At 35.5% G+C, this 22,337-nt stretch overlaps 1 protein-coding gene across 15 annotated transcripts in view; it reads left to right on the plus strand.

Moving 5' to 3' along the window:
* Positions 1-22,337, plus strand: part of TLN2 (talin 2) — a 596,702-nt gene that overhangs the window by 285,402 nt on the left and 288,963 nt on the right. The gene's annotated exons all lie outside the window — the stretch shown is intronic.

A 22,337-nucleotide genomic window follows, 5' to 3' on the forward strand; every position in this document is an offset into this window, starting at 1 on the left:
GATCAAATGAGATCATAATTTTAAAGCCCTTAGCACAGGGTCTGGTACATGGAAAGTACTGTATAAATGTTAGCTTTTTAGAAATAGTCTTCTAAATTTCATTATCATTCAAAATCCCCTCCAAGGCAACTTTGGATATGTCTGTCTTCACTATTTTTTATTGTTATTTGTGGAGGGAATCTTCATACAGCTTTTAATTTTTTGCCTTGTTCCTGTTGCAGAAATTGAGAAATCGTCTTATATACTTGTCAAATATATTTAAAAGCTTCATGTCCAGGTAAGCTCTGAAAAGAAGGCAGAGACAGTACTGTGCATTTAGGTTCTGAAGGGTCAATACAAAATACAACATCTGGAGAGCAATCTTTTGGTTCAGACAGTTAGGGTGGGGACTAGAGAAAGTCAATACTCTGTGGCTGAAACAGAGAGAAAAATGGCGTCTTTAAAAGAGGAAAAGAATTTTTTGTTGTTGTTGTTAACGGAGATAAATATATTATATCTCGGGAACATCGATCCTGTTTTCTCTATATGCTCCCAGCAGCATAGTCTGGGGCATATATTGGAAGTTTAAATTCAGATCATCCAGGCACTCATACTGTGAAACTCAATTACATTGTAGTGATATGTTCGCATAAAGTCGCAATGAAAGTACTTAGAAGGTAGAGAAATGTTATTGTATGTCTGTAATCAGGTGCTTAACCATAATGGGCTCCGCTAGCTTTCTTGAAGTATAGAACTACTCGGTTGCTGTAATGCTCTCCCAGGCCACTGTGGAATTGACTTCATATAAATGGAACCTCAGATCTCCAAAGCAGATGCTGACAGCGATGGCATCAGCATGTGCTAAGAAAGTAATGGCTAAATCTGGGAACTTTACCCAAACAGAATTTCCAGCCAGGACTGCCAGTGGGACTTCCCAACACAGATGGGCTGAGGACATAAAATCAATTTTGAATGGAGAATTGCTTTTCTCATTCTAACTGTCACTCATGCAAATTCAGGAAAGTCTTTTGGGATGTCAGTACCCAGCAAGCTCCACTGTCCTGCCGAAGGGTTAGCTGCTTGTGGACATGCTTGGAGTAGGCTGATCCTTTTGATGTTGGTATTGTCTTTATTTTTCTGGGGCTAGTGCAAAGTAGGTGAGTGGAGAGAGGAAATAATTTGTAGCGTGGAGGGAATGGGAAGAGACCTTTTATTTTCATTTCATTTATCCAGTTTTCATTAAGGTAGGCACTTTCAACATTATTTTATCTAGAACATAGAGCAAATATAGCTGGGTTCCAATGAGTGTGAATAAGGAATCCTGTAAAGGAGATACATATATTTGAATTCACACTAGTTAAGTTTTAATTAGATAAAACATGTTTATTGGTTCTAGCCCAATGGAAATATGCAGTGTGAATTTGAATAACATGACCTCTTTGACAGGGATGTTACCTGCATTTATTAGAACCTAGCTATAGCAAAAAGTAACAGGTTAGTTGAATAAAAATTTGTTGACTTGAAATGTTCAAAGTTTTATATTAGCAACTACAGAGGATATAAATAAGTATAGGATAAAAGTTAAGCTTTCTGTCAATTCGTAGTGGATTTGGTGGAAGAAAAGAAACATGCATAGTTTCATCATAGTTCAAGTTTAAGATAGTATATCAAAAGGTCGATAAGACACTTGGGAATGGATGGAGAAAGAAGTGAATAGATCCAGGAAAAGAGTTAATGGAAAGAACTACAACATTGTAAAGAAAAACAACTTTGAAAGCCTCATGAGATCAAACAGTGACCAACTATCATTCCAGAAGACTAATGATGTCTGTCACCCATGCTTCCCATCTCTGACAGAAGCAGGATGGAGTATAGGTTAAAGATAGGAATGATATGTGGATTTATTTGGTTTGCTTGACTATGCTTTTTAGTTACAAGGGAGGGCTTTGGAAAAACTTGGATGATGAGGGGGAAATTGGAGGGAAAGGCTCAATTATAATGATCCAGAAAAACAAGAATGATGAATGTCAATAAATTTTTAGAAGAATACAAGAGTTTCAGAAGGAATTGGACAAAGAAGTTAGTTTTGGAATGATGTAAAGATAATTTTAATGTTGTGACTTAAAATCTAAATTAATTGGTTGCCAAGGAAAAAATCCCAAATAAAATACCCAAGTCAGTCTGGAAATTTATGGTAATTTTAATTAATATAGAGGGAAGGATTTAAGGAGAAAGAAAGAAAGAAAGAAAGAAAGAAAGAAAGAAAGAAAGAAAGAAAGAAAGAAAGAAAGAAAGAAAGAAAGAAAGAAAGAAAGAAAGAAAGAAAGAAAGAAAGAAAGAAAGAAAGAAAGAAAGAAAGGAGGAAAGGAGGAAAGGAGGGAGGGAGGGAGGGAGGGAGGGAGGGAGGGAGGGAGGAAGGAAGGAAGGAAGGAAGGAAGGAAGGAAGGAAGGAAGGAAGGAAGGAAGGAAGGAAGGAAGGAAGGAAGAGGGTATAAGTTTTCTCCCGCCTGGCCTTTGCCAGGGGGAGTTCAAGATTTCTGCCCCTGGGTCTCTAAAGGAGATTAGTTAGAAGCCTCTAATTGTATATGGAAATCTTCGTATTCCCTGTTCAGAATAGCAACAAATAACACATAAGAAAAAAAAAGAAAAGAAACAAGTGTCACATGAATGAAACAGTTACAAGATGAAGGAATTTAATAATAGTATCTTGAAAGGCAGGGACCATTTTTCCTTAAATTAAAAAAAAAACTTTTTTCAAATTGATGTCTTTTTTTAAATAATATCACAGTTATTATACACTATCACCCCTCTCTCCACCTCTCCAAAGTCTCCTACTTTTAAATAAGACAGTATGCTTTAGAAAATCTAGTCTACACAAGGGATATGTCTGTTTGAATATTTAACTTATCATTCATGGTGTTCACTCACGCAAGGTGGAAGTTGTGGCTTTCATTAACTGTTCTACAAAACCAATATTGATCTTTTAATTCAATCTGAGTTCAGTTCTTTTTGAGTTATATTTTCATAATCACCCTATATATTCTCTTGCTTATATATATTCTCTTTCTTAACTCTGCATTAAATCATAAAATTCTTAACAAATTTCTCTGTTTTCTTTATGTCTTTATTTTTGTTTGGTACAGTAATATTCTGTTAAAATCATACCACTATTTGTTCAGTCATTCTCTGATCTGTGGGTTTGTTTCTCGGTTTTTCTTTTCTTTTTATGACTGTGAAAAGTCCTGTTCTCTATATTTTCCTATATAGTGAACCTTTTTTTGAACTTTCTTGGGTATCTGCAGTGGGTTTTCATTTATTTTTTAAATTCTATTTCACTGTTTCCCATGTAGCACAGTGCCTTCTACATTTCAAAAGGTCATTTTTTTGTTGTGTTTGGTTTTATTTTTATGATTGTTACAAAAATGCAACATGACTTAAATTTTTTTAATAATAGTATTATAAGAAAGCCAAAGATTGGGGCATACACTGCACTCTGTGTGTATATGTGCACACATTCGTGTGTAGGAGAGGTGTGTGTGTGTGTGTGTGTGTATGTGTGTGTGTGTGTGTGTGTGTGTGTGTGTGTGTGTGTGTGTGTGTGTGTATCTTCCTAGGCATAGTAAATGTGCCTCTTTTGCTTCTTTCTTGGTTTCCTTTCTCACTGTACATTTTTATTGAAAATTATTTAAAAAATGAAATCTAAATGAGGTAATCCTTTTCTTAATTGATGAATTATATAACTATTTCATGGGGAAATTATTTTATTTCTTAGAGACAGACAGACATGTTGGAAGACAGTGGGAGATGTAGAAAATATAGAGGGAAAGAAGATATAGAGGGAAAGAATTTTTTAAAGTATTTAATTCCTTAAAAATTTATTAATCACCTGTTTGCTAAGTATACAAAGATAAAAACTTAAGTAACTCCTAATCGTAAAGAATTTAAGTTCTACTAAGTAAAACATCACATATTCAAATAAGTAAATTTCAAAAATCTATATAAGTTAATTGCAAAGTAATTTCATCCTAGGTGCCATAAAAAGGAACAACTGTCAGAAAAACTTTTTACGGGGCAGCTGGGTAGCTCAGTGGATTGAAATTGGAGGTCTTAGGTTCAAATCTAGGCTCAGACATTTCCTAGCTGTGTGAACCTGGGCAAGTCACTTAACCCCCATTGCCTAGCCCTTACTCTCTTCTGCCTCAGAACCAATAAGGGTTTAAAAAAAAAGTGTTTTTTGTTGTTGTTTTTTTTTTTTGAGGAGGTGGTTGTTGGTCTGAGCTTTGACTACAGCTAGGAATTCTTAGAGGTGGGAAGTTAGAAGAGAGAACATTTTAGACATGGGGAATAGCCAGGGCAAAGTCACAAGATGGGGGAGATGGGATATCATGTACAAGTAACACAAAATAGGACAATTTGACTTCAGTGTATGAAGGGAGGAATCATCCTTTTTAGGGAAAGGGAAAAAAGAAGGGAAAAATGTTTATAAAGCACCTACTATATGCTAGACACTATACTAAGTGTTACAAATATTCTCTCTTTAAAAAAAACATCAAAACTATTCTATCCTTTCCTCTTTAAATATTTTTTCTTTTCTAGAGCACATGTAGATTCAAATTTTAATAATCATTTTCTGAGAAACTATTATTTCTTAAATGACCTCAGACAATAACTATTCAGTTAGACAGAGAACTTTTACCTCCATTATATATATATATATATATATATATATATATATATATATATATATATATAATATAATATAATATAATTGGGATGTTATATAATTCATCTTAATAAAGAAATCAGGCTGTAATCTTTAGGTTTAGAAAACATCACTAACTTGATACAGTGCATTATATCTCTTGGCACTAGGTGTCTGCTATATGTATTGCACTATCTGCCTGAGTTTCTGCCTTAATTTTCGATTTTCAGCTGACAGCACTAATCAAGATGATCAATATACCTTCCACCCTGTGTGAGTCAGTAGTTAAGTCTATTTGGGTTACCCAAATCCATATGGACTAACTAAATGAATACAGTATGGAGATTGAACTAATCCCTTTGCTGACAAAACCTTTGGCTAATAGAGAAGCCCAAGAATCACAGTGTTATCATTTTAGTGACAACCCAATGTACATCAATATTATACAGCCTTGAAATATTCTTCATACTGACCATTTTTCTTTCCATTTTATATTAACCATTTACATTTCCAATGCTTTGACCTAGTAGAAGTTGGGGAAAGATAATAGTGTCTCATGGTGTAAAAATTAAATTTAGTCTCTAGTAATAGAAATATTATATTTTTTGAGGTTTATTAAAGATTATTAGAAATCAAGGAGTAAAGAAATACAAAATAAGAAAACTACATGCCTAGGGCTGATTAGCCCATTCATAGATTACTTATTATATCTTGCAATGACAGAGTAGAGGAAGAGAGCTCTTGGGAGGCAGAGAACCCGTTAAATACTAATTGTGATCTCGCCCAGGTGGAGACTCAGGTGAGATTGTAGGGAATTCTGGGAAATACCAAGGACTTCTGGGGATTGAAGTCTAGGGTTCAAATCTCCATTTTACAATGGGTGAGGCAGTATAATGTGTCTTGCAGACCATGGAAGTGCCATTGGAAGACAAAGAATTATTGAGATTAGGGGATAGTGAATTCAGACACCCCCATTCACTGCCCGGTGTTGCTATTCTGCAGGAGCCTAGTAAATTCATGATCTATCCCTTCTCAACTGTTTTGGCACTTACTGTGAAAACTACTCCATTTAGCACTTCCTTATCTAATCATTTCCTTGCTTGTCTTTCAGGACAGGTTCTGGATATTATAGGAATCTTTTGTTCCTACCATAGCAGAAGCACAATATTGAATAGATATTAAGTGTACAACATCAACTTATTGATCAATTCCCCAAATGGGAATTTCCTACTCTGTAAAGTCATTAGGCTGAACCATTAATTTAATAAGAGTGACTTTCTCATTCTTAACCTTTAAAACAATAGCAAAGGAAGATCAACTTTTAGGCAAAACTGGCAGCAGTTAAATAGGTTCTGGTGGATCCAGACTTGTTATAGAAACAATCTGATTTAGTATCACCTTCCAAAGATCCTGGAGCCTTTTTGTAATGGGATATGATAAAACTAACCCATCCTATCTTGGTATCATGGATCTCATAGGTACTCCTTGCTTAAGTTGTGTTTTTCTGGCTGTAGTCCAAGATAGTTCTAATATAAAACATTTGTTAAGAAAACACAAAATTTTCCTGAAGCAATTAATATATTAGGGAGCATTGTGAGCAAAGCATGAATTTTAAGATTACTTATGTACAGTTTCTTCTGCTCAAAATAACTGACGAGTTCTAGCCCTTCCAATATATATTGTCAGGAGCAAAATTCATATCTTTATTAAGGTAAAGCGCCATATTTTTAAAATATCTTCTGACTTAGTAGTAACTGTAGGGAGAGGTGAGCTGGTCCTTACTCTAGACTTGATTTCCAGACTACTAATTTTTTTACCCCAAACCCTAAAAATCCAACACAGACTGAGTAGTAGCCAAGACCAGGAACATGCCAATAACACTGCTACTATTTATTGTAGTATTTATTTATTCTTAACCATTTAACATATGTAAAACAGTGTTATTTTATTTTTTTTAATGGGATCTTATCTTTTATTTTTCTTTAATGTGCCACCAATGAAATATTTTGAGCTCTGTGCCCCTAATCCCATTTCCCTCATAAATTCTGTGGATTTTAATTGCTCAGTTTTGCACAGCATATTCGTTCTTCAGGGACATATATGTTCTGTTACAGCAGCACTTACAGTTTAGTTTGCACTAGTAGATGTGTTCATAGGTTCATATGATGTCCGATGAAGCCTCCCGGCCCGTGAGAGGTTTCAAGGAGAGAAGATAGAAACAGGATAGAAGTTTTGGATTCCGCGAAGGGCGTGAACGAGCCGGCTTTAGAGATGTAAATAATCGAGTCAGTAATCAATTATTAATTTTCGGGAGCCACAGCCTGCTCCGACCACTGGAGGTTACTATTCAGGCTATTCCCATCCAATGATCTCACTGCACTGGTCAGAGGATAATGCTAGCTCAGAAGGAAAGGAGATCAGAAACCAAAGGTGGTAGATAATGCTAGGTATTAGCATTAGAAGAGAGAGAGAGAGAAAGGAAGGGCTGGCCTTAAGACCAGGCCTCCGGGAGAAAGATAGAGAGGAGAGAGAAAGGGGAGAAGTTGCTCCTTTGCAAACCTGACGATGTCCTCCAAGTGGGCGGAACTGGCTGCGTCCGTTCCTTTTATTCTCTTTGATATACAAATGAGCTCAATACATATTGATTAGTTACATGATACTTCAATACATATGGATGAGTTACCTAGTGTATTGCCATTGGCTAATTGCAACTTATGACAAGGTGAAGGTGGGGTTATTATCCTCGGCGAGTGAGACAAAGGGAAGCAAGGTTTCGCGCCTAAACTTCAGCCAAGCTGGGAATAGAGCTCATTGCCATGCGCAGAGTGGCCATGTGCTCACTCACAATCCTTGTCTCTCCATAATACCTATGGGCTGGACTGCTACATCCAACCTTGAACTGGAAAGGAATTTAGAATGAAGTCACATTATATCATTTTCCTAAATTGCAACTTCAAAAATTATTTTTTGTTTCTAATAAATGCTTTTTAATAATTGATAGTTAATGGACAATATGTTGTAACATTTAATTCTAAGCTTCTGTGTTCTCTAAATACCTATTTTAAGTGTTAGTGATTGCTAGCGAATTACCAAATTCATTAAGGATTTTTTTTAGAGAATCACTTTTGTTAGGTTTTAATAATCTTATCTAAAACTCTTTGCCAATTCTAGAGCCCCATATAAAGTCAATTGTTAAGTATTATTATAGAGAAAAACTTGTTCCTTCTCACCTCTTCTCCATATGCTTTCAGCTGCCAAGTCCTTTTGATTCTCCTTCTGCATTTTTTTCAGATCTATTCCCTTCTCTCCATTCACACAGCCATGATGCCAGTTTATACCCTAATAACCTCTTGCCTAGATCATTGCAATAATCTACTAATTAGTCTTCCTGCTTTTTTATCTCTTCCCCTCTGCAAGCCTTACTTCCCATAGCTGACAAATTAATGTTTCTAAAATGCTGTTCTCACTGTCACTATCCTACCAGAAAAAAATAAATCTTTACTTCCTGTGTTTCCTTGAAATCTGCATTCTGATCATTTTAAGTCCTTCACAATATGGCTTTCACCTATCTTTCCATTTTGATCTTTTATTATTATTCTCCTTCACAAACTCTTCATGCCATTCAAACTGCCCCACTAACTACTCCTGTACATGCCCACATGCCTGAAAAGCACTCTCAGTTCACCCTTGAAAATCCCTTGTTTCCTTCAAAGCACCACGTCCATTCCAACTCCTACAACATGCTTTCCCCAATCCCTTTAGTTTTTTGTACCCTCTCCCTCTTAAACTTACCTTGTATATCTTTGACTTTATATACCATTGTATTATCTGACTCCATGTTGTATTCCATTTCACCCCACCCTGTATGGGAGATTATTTAGCTTTGTATCCCCATTGCCTAATATAATGCTTCTTGGTACATAATGAGCATGTTTTAATACATTTATTGAATTGAAATGGATTAATCACAGTTAATAATTTATCATCTCCATCCTGATTTTCTCTTACTCAAATTTCTTAAGAGAATATATATACTTTATATATTTTAAATATTAATAGATGAGCAAGTGAATGAAAGTAAAAGTTCACTTTTATTTATATATGTGCAAATCATGCAAATCAAAGGAAAGTGTATAAGGTCATTATGCCCAAGTGTTTTATAGCCTCAGCTGGGTCTTCATCGCTGATGAAGATTTTTTTCTTCATTTCATTTCTCTGAACATTTCCCACAGTAAGTGTTGCAAAATGTTTCCTGTCTTTTCAACCCTCAACTTTCCTTCCTGGTTTATGAAGCTTCTTCAGCTCCATTCTTACATATCCTAAATTTCTCATTTTCTTCTTTAATCCTTTTCTCCCAGAACTGTTCTCATTCTTTCCTTTTTACCTATGTCCATTCCACTAACTCTCTAGCTTTGCTTCATCAGGTATCCCTCTCATCAATCTTCAGTCTGTTCCTCTCCATGTGTTCTTTCCCACTTGCTTATGAACATACTCAATTATATGACATTTGGAAAATGAACAAGAAACAAAAAGAAAATATTTTTCCCATGACATTTTCTAGGTCCTTGAGCTGATATTTCATCTCCTTCCTCCCTTTACATGTGCCATATTTGTGGCATGGTTGCCCTTTGCCCCCAGAGATATGAATATTAACTGTCTTAGGAACAGATCTGTATATTTGCTCATTCAGACATTTCAACAGCTTCAGGCTACATTTCTGTACATCTTGGATGTTGGAACAGCAAGCTGTGATTCTCTTTCCTGGAGATCACCTTTAACTTAGGAACTTTGCTTCCAAAGTATAATAATGAGCAGATTATGTCCTTTATACGAATGATGTATAGCCTCAGTATTAAAAGATGAGGCTTGTTATACCACTAAGGAGTTATATTTTAATTATCAAAACCACTGTCACTATCATGCTTTCCTTATTTTAAAAAATGCATGTATATGTTATATATACATACATACATACATACACATATATATCTATATCTATCTATCTATATATATACATACATATATATATCTATATCTATCTATCTATCTATCTATATATATATATATATATATATATATCTTGAGAAGAAAGAAGAGTTTTTGCCTATTGGTCCTCTTAAGATGGAATGTTAACCAATTATACATTTGGCTGTGTCACAAGATACATGTTAGATCATCCCACAACTGGAATACTCTGTTGAGATTCCTAAAGGCAGGAGACTTCCTTAGCTTTTAAGGTTAGATTGAGGAAATAAGAAGTATGAATATAAAAAGGAATATAATGAGGAAGGGAGACATGAGCCATCTTTGTCAGGTTGTCTTAAAAAGACTGAAGGACTGGGTTATCAGCTTTGTTCTTTACTGCTCTTTGACCAAGAGTTGAATTTTATAAGAAGATTGCAGTGTCTGAAGAAAGTCTGTGTCTGATTGAAATGGGGCTGGGAGGAGGTCGAGGGTGCAAAAAGGCAAACTTAAAGTCAGAACCAAAGACAATGTTGATATCAGATCCATTGCCCAGAAAGAGAAAATTGCTGCTTTTTAAAAAGATGAGTTACAGCTTGATCAGGAAGTGATGCCTTTGGCATCTCAGAGCATAGGACACTGAAAGTGGTTTGCTACTCTAAAATATTCTTTATTTTGGCTTTTTTATTTAAATTTTTGTTGCCTAGAGGTCATGTCCACCATTGTACATATAGAATATGGGGGTATCCTAGCAGTTTATATTTATAGATCAGAAAATGAAGGAGTGGGAAAAGATCCAAGAAGGCTCACAAAAAAATATAATGGTTAACTGGACTGGTCTGTGGTGCTAAACTTAAAATGAGCAAATATATATATGTAGGCTTTTAGACTGTGACTCAGACTTATGACCTACTTTTCTGGTTGCTCATGCTTAAATGAATCAGTTAGGCTAGATCTCCAGGGAGACCAAGTTTGAGTAAGCCTTGTCAGAACTTTTGCCTTCAAAAGAATCGCATCCTCGAGAGAGTCCCCAGGCATCATTGGCATCCTGTAGAGCAACCACAGTGCATCAGGAAGACTTTTTATATTAGAAGTACAATGCGTTAAGGATTCAGGCATTCTGCTTTCTGAAATGAAGATAACACCATCATAAGGGTAAGCAGTACTAGCAGTAGTCCTATTTTTAAACTGTTACCTTCTGTCTTAGAATCACTGCTATGTATTGATTCCAAGGCAGAAGACTGGGAAGGGCTAGGCAATGGGAATTGTGACTTGTCCAGGGCCACACAGCTAGGAATTATGTGAAGCCGGATTTAAACCTAGGACTTCTTATCTCTAGGGCTGGCTCTTATTCTACTGAACCATCTTCGGCACAGATTCTTTTTTAATTTTTGGAAAATATTATTTATTTAATTTAGAATATTCTTCCACAATTACAAGAATCATGTTCTTTCCTTCCCTTCCCTCTACTCCCTCCCATAGCTGATGTGCAATTGCACTGAGTTGTTTATCAAGATCTATTTCCATATTATTGAAAATTGCACTAGGATGATCCTTTAGAGTCTACATCCCCAGCCATTTCCCTTCGACTCATGTGATCAAACAGTTGTTTTTCTTTGTGTTTCTGCTCCCACAGTTCTTTCTCTGAATATGGATAGTATTCTTTATAAGTCCCTCAGAATTGTCCTGAATCATTATATTGCTGCTAGTAGAGAAGTCCATTACATTTGATTTGCCACAGTGTATCTGTCTCTGTGTACAATGTTTTCCTGGTTCTGCTCCTCTCACTGTGCATCACTTCCTGGAGGTTGTTCCAATCTCCATGGAATTCCTCCACTTTATTATTTCTTTGAGCACAATAGTATTCCATCACCAACAGATTCCACAATTTGTTCAGCCATTCCCCAATCAAAGGGCATCCCTTCATTTTCCAACTTTTTGCCACCACAAAGTATACAGCTATGAATATTCTTGTACAAGTCTTTTTCCTTATGATCTCTTTGAGGTACAAACCTAGCATTTCGGCACAGAGTCTTAATCAATGTTTGTGGATAGATTTCAGGAAATCCATGAACTTAGGGAGGAAATTACATCTTTACTAAAAAAAAAGTTTTACATTATTTACTATTGTCTTAACTGAAATTTAACATTCCAATGGTTTTCAAAAAAATTATTATTCTGGAAAATGGCCCTTAAGCTTTGTCTGATCACTAATGGGATCCATGACACAGAAAAAGTGAAAAACCTCTGACTTAGAGATTGACCTCAGTTCTGTTTCTGAAGTCTTCCTGACTTCTGGTTGAAAGAAAAATGATATCCAGCGTCTGGTGAAGTCACAGCTATAAAAATGCTGTGGCCCTGAATAAGGAGATAATAGCCTTTCCTTGCAATATTGGCTACCATATGTTTTGGGGGAAATGGCTGTCCCCTGAATGAGAGAGGATGGAAGAACATTTTAATGGAGCAACTTATTGTTTACAGATTGAGGGATGGAGAATGATCACTATCCACCGTCAAGATCTGCTAGGTTTCACTCTGAGGTATCACCTCACACCTAGCAGATTGGCTAACATAACAGCAAAGGAAAGTAATGAATGCTGGAGGGGGTGTGGCAAAATAGGGACATTAATTCATTGCTGGTGGAGCTGTGAACTGATCCAACCATTCTGGAGGGCAATTTGGAACTATGCCCAAAGGGTGATAAAAGAATATCTACCCTTTGACCCAGCCATAGCACTGCTGGGTCTGTACCCCAAAGAGATAATGGACACAAAGACTTGTACAAAAATATTCATAGCTGCGCTCTTTGTGGTGGCCCAAAACTGGAAAACGAGGGGATGCCCATCAATTGGGGAATGGCTGAACAAATTGTGGTATATGTTGGTGATGGAATACTATTGTGCTAAAAGGAATAATAAAGTGGAGAAGTTCCATGGAGACTGGAACAACCTCCAGGAAGTGATGCAGAGCGAGAGGAGCAGAACCAGGAGAACATTGTACACAGAGACTAATACACTGTGGTATAATCGAACGCAATGGACTTCTCCATTAGTGGCGGTGTAATGTCCCTGAACAACTTACAGGGATCCAGGAGAAAAAAACACCATTCATAAGCAAAGGATAAACTATGGGAGTGGAAACACCGAGAAAAGCAACTGCCTGAATACAGAGGTTGAGGGGACATGACAGAGGATAGACTCTAAATGAACACTCTAATGCAAATACTATCAACAAAGCAATGGGTTCAAATCAAGAAAACATCTAATGCCCAGTGGACTTACGCGTCGGCTATGGGGGGTGGGGGGGAGGAAAAGAAAATGATCTATGTCTTTAACGAATAATGCTTGGAAATGATCAAATAAAATATATTTAAAAAAAAAAAAAAGATCTGCTAGGTTTCATCATCCACAGCCTGGCAGCTGAGCTAAGCCATGGGGATGTTACTATGGTTCTCTAGGCAATGTCTTGGGCAAATAGGAGGCGCCATTGAAGGAAGGATACCAGGCATATGGGAGTCTGCATGGAATAAGAGGAGGGAACATCAGGTTCCCTGCCTTGCCTATCCCAGTGCTTTTCTCTTGAAAACTGATTCAGATCCTGTGAACTGAAGCCAACATCCACATCCTGTCTTGTAAAGACATTTATATGTTAGTGCCAGGGAGTGAGTTAAAGAATGTTTCCTGCTCTCTCTCCCATTATATCTCTTGTCTTTATAACCTTACAATGGAAGAATATGTCAGCACAATCACCTGAAGCAATTTTGTGGTGTCTAGCCATCTACCGGAGTTGTGTCTGTGATTTTATTTTTAATTTTGTTTTTGTTGTTTTGCTGTTCAGTGTTTTATGTCTTTAATTTTTGATGAGGTTTGATGAGTCTGTGACTCAGAAACATGTAAATACCTGCTCTTGCTCTGTACCTTCCATCCAGATAGACACTCCAGAGTCTCCACATCATCTAGAAAGCACTGAGTGCCAGAAAAGTGGTACAAGTAATGTTCAGAAAAAGCAAGATGCGTCTGAGTCTGATATCTAGTAGATGGATGATGTTTTAGGTCTAGCCCCTTGAAGGCAAAGTCATTTTGTGTGTGCGTGTGCATCTTGAGATACACATCATACCAAACCCACACACCAATACCTATGTATGCATGTATGTATATATAAATACATATTTGTGTGTATATATAAAACACACAGATATATATTTAATAACCTTTCAGTGCTTCCTTTCAGTCTTATGTTTGTGGAGAATATATATATTAATTTTAAAATCCTATATGAGATGATCTAACCCAAGGACTAGCTGATGTTAAAATTACCTTTTCATGTGCTAGTGTTTGGACTACTTACATGAAGAAACATTCAGGATTCATCTCATTTTATTTGTAGCATGAAAGTCTTAGAGATCATCTCTTTCAACTTTATAATTTTCAAGTGGGGAACCTGGATATAGAAGTGTTTAAGAACCCACCCAGGGTCCCATAGCTAATTAGTAGCATGAGGTTTAAAATTCGAAAGATTACAAACTGGGGTTTTCAGTAGATTGTTTGTATCATCTCTGAAAATTAGTACTAATTTTAATTCTGTATAAATGATGTATGTATGTATGTGTGTATATGTATGTATGTAAAAAGTGAAATTAAATTGCATGGGTGGTAGGTACAAAAACATGTGAATATAAATTCGAGATAGTTTATGGTTAAGTAGCCAGGGGAGGAATAAACACACACACACACTCCTATACTCACATACCCTCACCATGTGTGTGTGTGTGTATTACATTTTATAGAATTATTGCCGGTAAAAAGACTTGGTTGAAGCAAAATTGTATAACAACAGATGAAGCAGGAAAAGAATTTTCACCTGGGAAGCGAAGAATTTGTTATTTGTTACATTTGCCAGCATTAAAATTTGGGTCACTAACTCATTCCTTCTGTTCAATGACATGCTTGCGCCACACAACATAATGCCAGTGCCATGCAATACCACCTGCCTACATCATACCATATCATGCTTTCATATCACATCATGCAATTTCAATCCTGCTTCATGTAAAAATGTGTCATTATAACCACACCAGACGTGTCCTAGAATGACACACCTGTGTTATGCAATGCCAAGTTTGCAGCACAAGAACATGGCGCACCATCCAGTGGCATGCCTGTCACTCAGTGCAGCAACCACATCGAGCAATGGCACACGTCATCACCCTCCCCATGTGGCAGTCACATCGTGCAATGGCATGCGTGCTCTATTCAATAACACATTTGCATCACAAAGTGGCATACCTGTGTCATACACCACCACATCCTGGAATGATGCACCTGCATCCAGCAATGCTACACCATGTGACACAGTGACTCATCTGTGTCATGAAACTAAACTCTATGACGTCTTTGAAACAGAGGACATTTGAGAGGCCCCGAGACTCTTGCCTCCCTGGTTAAGGCTTTAAAAATCAGAATTTTTTTTTAGCCACGTTCTCCCTATAGAGTAGGATTATACTTCAACAATCTCAATTGTTTTAAATGGAGAGCGTTTGTAGGTCTGAGGTACACACTCTAATATTATTGTAACTGAGATGTTGTATACTGTTGATACCTAAAGAGAGAAAAATTTGTTCTGTATCCATGTTGAGGGTCTATCCAATGATGCACTAGAATTTGCTCTATTTAATTGAGTTTTTAAAATTGGTTATTATGCCGTTATATTAACAATGTCTAACATTTTCATTTTCTTGGCTTTCTTAATTCCCTTCAGTTTTGTTGCAAGGCATCTTGTTATCATCCAGAATAACTTAGTTTCTCACTAGGTAATGCTTTTTTTTTTCTTTTCACATACTTGTTTTTTCATCCTTTCTAGGTAGGAGTTGCATTATTTTAGTTCTCATTTCTGGAGGTATGTAGAGATTCCAGGCATTTGATTGGTGCTATTTTATTCCTCTATTAAAATTCCAATCCTGCTATTACAATAGTTTGCACTAGAAGAAGTCATAAAACAGGGGAAAATGACAACAGAGACTGTCTACATGGAATGTGAACAGTCTCATTTGCTATGACCTTGATGTATAAATCAGAATTCTGTAATTGTTTCAGCATCTTGAACTTACAAGGAAACTGGTAAAATGTACAAAGATGTTAATTGATAGTCACTGCTATATTTAAGCCTCATGCTGCAATTATTTAGTCTTGGTAACAAGGAGAGGACTGTAATTTTCTTTCTCCTTTGCTAATAATCCACTGGGTAATTCTGGGGTAAGACTAGAAACTATTATAGTTTTTAAACTATTCAGGAACCCACTGAGGTTTTGTCTCTGCACACAGTACAACCAGTTTGCAAGCACAGTGACTCTGGAACATTTTGTGTACCAATTTGGAAATGGAATTGAAATGACATGTATAATTGGAAATATAATACTCTTATTAGGAAGAATGATAACTAAGATCATTAAAATGATTCCTCAGTATGTGTGAATTATGAAAGAAATTTTGTGTTTTTTCTAAATAGGCTTTATAATGATTAACATTGTTGTTATTTTTAAACCCTCACCTTCTGTCTTAGAACTGATACTAAATATTGGTTCCTAGGCAGAAGAACAATAAGGGTTATATAATTGAATTTAAGTGACTTGCCCAGGGTCACATAGCTAGAAAGTGTTTGAGGTCATATTTGAACCCAGGACCTCCCATCTCTAAGCCTGACACTATTCACTAAGCCACGTTGGTGTTCTGGTTAACATTATTTTTATATTAGCAAATCAAAATGTTGAAACAAATAACAAAATTGGGACAAATTCATCTCATCTATATTATCAAAGTGTCTGGCAGGTAATAATGTATTTAAGAATATAGATGTTATAGATATGTATATAAACAAGCAAGTTCATCCCTTATTTTGGAAAATTAGTTAATTAGTGGTAGTCTCTCGGTGACCGGAATAGTTAATTAGTTAATAAAGTTGATAATAATAATATCTGTAAACAAAAAGATTAATAATTTTGGTCTTAAAGCATTAAAATTTGAATTGCTACCTTGGTCTGAAAAACTTTTTGAAAGATTCTTTTAATTTTTGTAAGAGAGAAGTTTAAAAAAGAGAGGAAAAAATCAGATCCAGGAATGCAAATGGTCTAAAATTACATTTTAGACCAAGGTGGCAATTCATTTCATTCAAAATAACCTAGTAAATATTCTAACTCAATTCAAGGTATTCTACCCCTGTACTAATACAATATGTTCAGTTCTAATGACTGGTGTAATATTACACTGGTTGGGATATGTACTTAAAATTTATAATAAGGGTTATCGACCCTTATAGATTATTGGTATTGGTCTAGGTATTTCCAGTACCTGTGTCCTGGGTGGACAGACTGTTGTTTTGACTATTGAGAAGGATGACTTCTCTAAATAGTACCTAAAGAATTCCAGCTCAGGCCAATTATATAAAAATATAATTATTGTAGGTATACAAATTTTAGAGGAAAGGATAGTAAAAGGAAAACGGGTATTTCTCATATCATGTAGGTCCCTATGCTAATAAATCTTAACTATAACCACCCAAACATTCGGGTCCAAGAGTACTTTCTTCTCCTTGGACAGAATTGAAACTATCCTCTCTTCCTATTTATCTAAATCCCCAAATTCCTTATTTATCTATCCTGATCTAAATTATAAGCTTATAAACAAGAAGAATGTCAGGTTTCTCTTTGCTGCTGCTCAGAGGTGATTTCCAGCTAGTCAGAGATTCCACTGCCTTCTCCACTCTAACAGATCAGACTTTACTGCCACCCATTGGGGCAAACGCAGGAACTGTACCCAACAATCTCCTTCCTTGTGGCCTGATAAGATGGGTTTTTCAGTATGTGAATTCACCAAGATTTTCCAAACTTGTAGAGCCTCTTGTGGACAACCTTCCTTGAACCAGGTCAGCCCACAAAGTGAACCATTAGATCAACTGCCTTTCTCAAAGCTCCCAGAGTTAATTCTCTCTCCCATCAATCATCCCTGAGATTCCATTCAGATTTAAAGAAACCCAATTTATTAATCTCTCTTATGTATCTATCAATAAATTAATCTGATTAATAATTAATAATATATTATTAATATATTATATAATAATATAATATATAATATAATAATAAAAATAAATAAATAAATGTCCAAATAAAAATAAATCTGAATTAATTAACAAATATTTCTAAACAAATTTGAATTAACCCAGTTTGATTTGGCTCATAAATATGTTGTATTTCTCAAGTAAAATATAATCTTGAACACAGGAGCTCTCAATTCTGTATTCATATCCTGAGTGCCCAGGATAGAGTAGGTGCTTAATAAATGTTTGTTGATTAGCATACATCATTCAGAGTTACTATCAGCTATCAAATAGTTTTGTTCCCAAAATTAGCAGGAGAGGTATACTTTAAAAAATGATCAAGTAACTCTGAACAACCATTTTTATGAGCATAGGGAAAAAAGGCACATACATTTGTTATAGGAAAATTTTTACATTACAATAGCAGATTTTGATCTTTCTATTTGCCTTCATACAAGGTTAGAAGAAAATCATTTGGAAGCTTTCACAACCTGGAAGTAGATCCCAGCAATATCACCAGCAACCTGACTTTACAACCAAAACCTCATTATTTTCATCAATAAAGTTCAGGTGGCTATCATTGAGAACAGGGAGTATGATTTTTTTTCCTGATCTTAATTAAGTGGACATAAGACTTCTTGATGTCAAAAGTGGCTGCTTGGTTTCTCCACCAACTTTACCCAAGACCACTCCCTAGTCTTATTGGGAGACTAATCTGAAGTTCCTCTAAAAGTTCCTCTACTTTGGAGCAGTATCTAAATGGGTTTCTTATACCATTTTCTTGTTACTTTGGTTTTTTTCTGTGGCTGCAGAGCTTTCTAGATGCAGGAAGACCACAGCACTTAGACCATTGCTGTCACCATCTTGGTCAAACAAAACTATCCAAATTGTTCTTTTTTTTTTTTTAAAGAAAAAAGGGATTTGATTTTTTGAAAAAAATCTATGAATTCAATAGAATCTAATTAATTAAGAGTCTGAGATAACCGAGAGACTAGATGAATATTTATTTCTTTCCATAAGATTAAGTGACCTATTTCAATTCCCAACTTTATGCAAGTGACTGGAAATTCTTGGGAGGAAAAAAGCAGAACTAAATAAATTAACATGGACCAGAGATTATAAAGGGGATATTTAACCTACTTAATCCACTCTCATTTACGTGAGAACAATAAATATGCTAATTATAAATCTTCTCTATTTATTAACCTGTTTATACTTAAACCTATATTTCTAAGGGTATTTTGCATTTCTATGTTTTATGTCTTTAATTAAGAGGCAGCACAGCTGGATAGACTGGGAGTTGGCTTTAGAAGATCTGTGTTTAAACTCCACATCTTAAAAAAAAAAAAAAACCTTTAAACTCCTTACATTTTGTCTCAGAATCAATTTTAGATGGTAAAGGCTAGGCAGTTGGAGATAAGGGTCTTGCTCAGGCTTACATAGCCAGAAAGTATCTGAGATAAGATTTGAACCCAAGTCCTCTGTACTCTAGACCTGGAACTCTCTCTACTGTGCTGCCCTTTCTAGCTGCACCTAAATCCTACTTCAAACACATAGTTCTGTGGCTCTGGAAAAGTTACTTAATTTTCCCCTTCTTCAGGCAACTCAGTATCCTAGACCATTAGCCACTGATGCCAGTGATTGGTTCAATAGTTGGGAGTTCTATACACCACTGAAATCGCAGATCTGGACTTTATTTTCAAAAATTATTTTCTATGAAAACAATAGAAGGAAATAATCTTAGTTTGGATCCATCTTGGATTATTCCTCTTTGCAGTATATGTATTTTTCATAGAATTGCAGAATTGGCATTGGAAGAGACCTAAGAGGCTATATAGTGGAACACATGCCTGAAGGTCCCCACCATAGCTAAGGTATCTGACAACTGGCTGACCAGCTTTTTCTTGAAGACCTCCATTAAGGAGACAATGACTGACTTTACAGACAGTCCATCGCTCTGGATAGCCATAATTATAAGGATAGTTGTTTCCTAAATGTTCTTTACAGTTTCTACCCCTTGCTTTTAATTCTGCTGTCTCAGGCCAGCAACTACCTTTCACATCTACCAGATGGTATCCTTTCAAATAATTGAAAACAACTTCTACTTGCCTTTCATCATTCATGTTGCCTTCTTAAAGTTCTTTAGTTTTTCATTGTCTTCTCTAAGCTACTCAATTTTACCCTTGAAACTCCCTTTTCTCTCTCCTTTCTGGCCTCTGCTGCTCCTTCCCCACCACCAATGAGGCACTTGAACATTTTTTTTTCAATCAACTTCTAAGAAAAATTATGACTCCTGAGGAAAGGGAAGAAAACTTATAATAAGATCCCCAAATCTTCAAGAAAGCAGAAAAACTTTCTGTAAATAATTTCATTGAATTTTATGTCAGGTAGATTTCAATTAATTGTATTTTCCTAGAGAGGTAAAAACAGTACTTTGTAAACAGCTGGTAGAAGTTTTACAAAATTACTTAATTTACTAACATAACTTTGCATAAATACAAATCATCATTTAAATTTTTTATTTAAAATCTCTTTTGCATTATAAGAGGAAATTAAACAAATTGATGCCTTAATCTTTGAGATTTCAAAATTGAAGAAGATAACTTTTAATTCTTAATGTAAATATTTATTGCAACAAATAACTCCTTAAAGTCTTGCTTTTATGTCTCTTTGTGGTGAAGCTAGGACTTTGGCGTATTGAAACTTATTGCAATGGAGTATAAGTTCTCTATGAGTATTGCTAATCTTTTAGAGCTTTACAGATAGGCACAGTAACACTGGGGTCTCTTTTGTACAAGCTGTGCTTCTTTCAGAGATACTCCATGTGAGGAGATTGGTATCAGACAGAAAATTATTTTTTGATTTTAATAACTTCAGAAAATGATTCACTAGGGTGCACACATGAATGTCTGTCAGGGCTTGGGGACGGAGGATAATGGCGTGATTGCTGTTGAATAATGTTATTATTTGTCTCTTGGAGGCAGGAGCCATGCCAGTGAGATCAGGAACCTGTTGAAGTCCTGGCAAAAACAGGTTTGAAAATGTCCCCTCTTTGATCATGCATCATTGGTTGAATTCAAATCATTGTACAAGAGCTTTGTCCAGCATGGATATCATTAAACCATATTGCTTTGTGCCTATAATGGCATCTGTTCTTTGTCAATCACTGTGATTGGCATAATTTCAATCTCTAAGTCTCATATCTTTCAGTTTTTATCCTGAACTTTCCTTAGATTATAACACTTTAAAACCAGACATTTTGTGATATTTTTTCCTTCTCTACATTATGCTGTTTTCCATAGTGCTGGACACAGGCATTTTAGCTATATATGTGAAATAAAATATATGTAAAGTATCAACCTCAATGAATTTTTCCATCTCTTTTTTTTAAACCCTTACCTTCCATCTAAGAGTTAATACAATGTATTGGCTCAAAGGCAGAAGAGTAGTAAGAGCTAGGCAATGGGGGTTAATTGACTTGCCCAGGCTCACGCATATAGGAAGTATCTAAAGTCAGAAAACCCAGAACCATTTCATCCACTGAGCCACCTAGCTTCCCTCATGTCAATCTCTTTTATTGGCTTTAGATATCTTTGTGTCGGTGAATATATATTTTCCAAACTCTAGTTTTAGAACCCACATCTTTTATCCTTATTTTAAAACATATAGGGAGTAGAATTATGGTTCTTTTTGAAATTGTTTAAATGCTTTTTCTTGAAAAGAAACTTTGTATAACATCCTCAAAGGTAGTACTTTAAAGAATAAAGCAAACTATTTAAGTACATGTTACAGTGAAAAGAGTGCTAGAATATTTTTTTTTTGTAAAAGCAAAGAACTGGGTGGTAGGTAGATGCTGCTGTTAGAGAATAGCTGAGCAATTTGTGGTACATGAATGTAATGTAATACTTTCACATCTTAAGAAATAGTTAGTATGAAGAATTCAGAGGAATGTGCTTGAAATAATGCAGTATGAAGTGAGTAGAATCAAAAGAACTAGAACAAAATAATGCAAAGGAAAGCAACATTAAAAATCTCAGAAATGAGTTTAATAAATATAGTGACTATTTGTGACTTGTGAAGATCTGACTTGGGAAGCATATTTTCCTCCTATCAGTAGAAAGGTGGGATAAAAGAGTTGTGGAATTAAATTTTAATAATATAGCCAATGATTATTTTCTTTTGCTTGATTAACCATATTTTTGTAGATGAGGGAGAATTCTTTCGAAGTTGGCAGAGAGTCACTTGGAATTGACAGTGTTATAAAAAATAAAGAACATATATAATTTTTTAAGTGCTAGAAACAGATCTGGTTTCATGGCCACTTACTAGCTATGACCATGTTCAAACCACTGAGCATTTTGGAGTTCCAATTTCTTCATCAGGAAAACAAATATAATAACGTATTAGTGGTGGTCTGTTATGAATGAATAAAGCATTTATTTATTTGTTTGTTTGTTTATTTTCAGTCCCTTTCGTAGTATCAGTTTTAAGACAGAAGAGAAGCAAGGACTAAGCAATTAGGGTTAAGTGACTAACCAAGAGTCACACAGCTAGAAAGTATCTGAGGTTGAATTTGAACTCAAGTCCTCCTTCCTGACTCTAGGTC

Source organism: Monodelphis domestica, chromosome 1 (assembly GCF_027887165.1).
Source record: "Monodelphis domestica isolate mMonDom1 chromosome 1, mMonDom1.pri, whole genome shotgun sequence".
Lineage (NCBI taxonomy): Eukaryota > Metazoa > Chordata > Mammalia > Didelphimorphia > Didelphidae > Monodelphis > Monodelphis domestica.